At 44.6% G+C, this 2,965-nt stretch overlaps 1 pseudogene across 1 annotated transcript; it reads left to right on the top strand.

Moving 5' to 3' along the window:
• Positions 1-214: 214 nt before the first annotated feature.
• LOC147419362 (putative polyamine transporter At1g31830 pseudogene) lies at positions 215-2,111 on the top strand (annotated as a pseudogene). The gene is made up of 2 exons (XR_015187165.1): positions 215-402; positions 508-2,111. The product of XR_015187165.1 is annotated as a putative polyamine transporter At1g31830 pseudogene (transcript).
• Positions 2,112-2,965: the final 854 nt, after the last annotated feature.

Genomic DNA, 2,965 nt, shown 5'->3' with positions numbered 1-2,965 from the left:
TGGGATATTTGCTGACGCAGCGGCCAAGTGTGTCCACTGCCCTACTTTCACGCAGAAACCGCAACAGCTGGAAACTTGATGCCACGTCAGAGTGCAACGGCTTGGAGAACCTAGCATGTGCCCACCCTTTAAGAGGGATCCCCTCACTTTCCATCCAATCAAGATAGCTAGACATACTCTGCTGCGGTCTAAAATAAGTCCAGTCTGATATTCGAACCAGGACTTCTGTGCTGATAAAAGTAAAGCACTTGTTGTTACAAATATAGTATCAAGTAGCGGTGTCGATGCAACAGGCTTCATTTGAAGCTGCGGCTGTGGCTATGGCGTGCCGATGACCCAGTTTCTCTCTGTGCATTGATCTCCTTGGCGCGCCATATGCTCAAATAGCTCCTTTTACAAAGCGTAAGCTTTCTGCTTGTTTCACGTCGATCTGACCTACTCCATACTTTCTGTTAACCCTAGTGTATACTTTCTGTAAGATTTCTTAGAAATTCGATCTCATTGCAGTCCTTTGGGACTGCATGACGGAAAGCTGTTTGTGAAAGATGCTGCCTTTCCTCATGAAGCAGCACATTTAAGCCATCAAATTCTGTGCACCCTCTCGTCTTGAGCTCGGCTTCGCTCCTCGACAGTATTTCTGCCATACCTCCTGATGGGTGAGGCCCCTCTTCGATGGCAGTGGAATAAAGAACCTCTACTTCGCTCATCTCCGCACAAACGACAAAGCTTATCTCTTCTTTCACTTGTCTTTCTCATCTTCTATGAGGTATCAGGAGGCCCATTTGGCATCGAAGATTCAGTGCAGGCAGGTGGCCCACTCTTAGCTATCATCGGATTCTGCGTGTTCCCTTTCATATGGAGCATCCCCGAAGCTTTCATCACAGCAGAGCTGGGCACTATGTTTCCTGAGAATGGGGGCTATGTTGTGTGGATACAAGAAGCTTTTGGGCCATTTTGGGGCTTTCAGCAGGGATGGTGGAAATGGTTGAGTGGCGTTATCGACAATGCTCTTTATCCAGTTCTCTTTCTGGACTACCTCAAGGCATTTGTCCCTGCTGTAGCATCGGGACCTGTGAGAGTGATGGCGGTAATCGTCTTGACCGCAGCTCTTACTTACTTGAATTACAGAGGGCTCGCTATAGTTGGAAATATTGCTGTATGTTTGGGAATATTCTCCTTGCTCCCTTTCCTTGTAATGGCACTTTGTGCGATTCCAAAGCTAAATCCAACCCGCTGGTTCGCAATTGATTTTGCAACTGTTGATTGGACGACATACCTCAACACATTGTTTTGGAATCTGAACTATTGGGATTCGGTGAGCACCCTTGTCGAGGAGGTGGATAATGTCGAACGCACACTACCGAAGGCATTGCTCTATGCGCTTGTTTTGGTCATGGGTGGTTACATCGTGCCTCTGTTGGCCGGGACCGGTGCAACCAATGTTGTAAGAAGTGATTGGAGTGATGGGTACTTCGCAAATATTGCAATGGGGCTTGGAGGTGCATGGCTAGGATGGTGGATGGAGATCGCAGCGGCAATGTCAAATATGGGACTGTTCGAAGCTGAGATGAGTAGTGACTCTTTTCAGCTTCTCGGCATGGCAGAGGGCGGGATGCTGCCGCGAGTTTTTGCCACTCGGTCTGCACATGGTACCCCTTCCTTCGGCATTCTCGCATCTGCGTCAGGTGTTCTTCTCCTTTCATCCTTGAGCTTCAAAGAGATAATTGCGGCTGAGAATTACTTGTATTGTTTTGGTATGATTGCTGAGTTTGCAGCTTTTCTATGGCTGAGGAAGTTTAAAGGTGACAAACATCGTCCCTACAAAATACCAATTGGGTTTATGGCATGCGTTCTTATGTGTATACCGCCTACAGTTTTGATTATATTGGTGATGGTCATCTCCACCTTAAAGGTGGTCATAATTTCCTTTGTGGTTGCATTCATAGGGTTCCTGCTTTACCCTTGTATAGAATATGTCAAGAGGAAAGAGTGGATACAGTTTTCCACAGGCAAAGAGGAGGATAAGGCCTTGATGCACCAAGAAAGAGGTTAGGGACATGTTCATATATACATTGAATCGCATTATAATGGACAACAAACTTTCTCAACAAGTGTATATCGTGTTTATTGCAGCAAACATCCTCACTTTCCAAATCTTTATCTTAGTAAATGTTGGTGTATGTTTCTTACCTAGTAGTCACACTATCGTATTAGGAAATTAACATTTGTTCGTGATCTTGTTAAAGAACTCCCTGAAAAATCTAGTACACCAAGCCTTGCCTAAACTAGGCATGCAAGGGGGTGGGATCTGCGGTGGGATGATTGAGCATTGTAGATCTTGAGGAAAGTAAACTCATATAAACCTGGGTACCTAAGTTTACTTTGCCTCCCTTGTCCCCTCCCACTCCGGAGGATTGAACCCAGAACCTCGGGGATGAGAGTCATGTGCTCTAACCATATCGCTGCGCACATTTTTTGTGGAATGTAGATGTCTTTAGTTTGCGTTTTGGCATGGAACTATTTGGTAGCGGAGTGGGAACTTGGGTTTACTTTTGTACTCTGTGTTTTCTTCCGTAATAAGATCTACAATGTTCAATTGATGTGAGGCCCCTAGATTTATGGGGGCCTTTGATTGCCTCTCCCATGCCCGTATGAGATATATCTATGGCAAGCCTTAGGTTTGTTCCTAATGTTTTGACTTAGCAATTGGCAATGTCCTTCAACATAAGATCTATGGTTAAAGAAAAACAAAAAAGGCATTTGTGTTTATTAACTAATAGGACTTGGCATACAAAAGAGCATTCATCACAAAGTGGCATACAAGATAACCATCACTCAATATGAAGTTAGGAAATATGTTAAGGACATAATTTGTAGTTGTACAAAAGATCTAAGCAAAGGACTAGTGTGGCAAGGGGTCATGGAATATAGAACATGGTAGGATAAGACTTTCACATCTCAAGCA

The sequence above is a fragment of the Adiantum capillus-veneris genome, chromosome 29, assembly GCF_014529385.1.
Source record: "Adiantum capillus-veneris isolate H3 chromosome 29, ASM1452938v2, whole genome shotgun sequence".
Lineage (NCBI taxonomy): Eukaryota > Viridiplantae > Streptophyta > Polypodiopsida > Polypodiales > Pteridaceae > Adiantum > Adiantum capillus-veneris.
The sequence above is the reverse complement of the archived record's forward strand: the minus strand, read 5'-3'. Positions and strand labels throughout refer to the sequence as shown.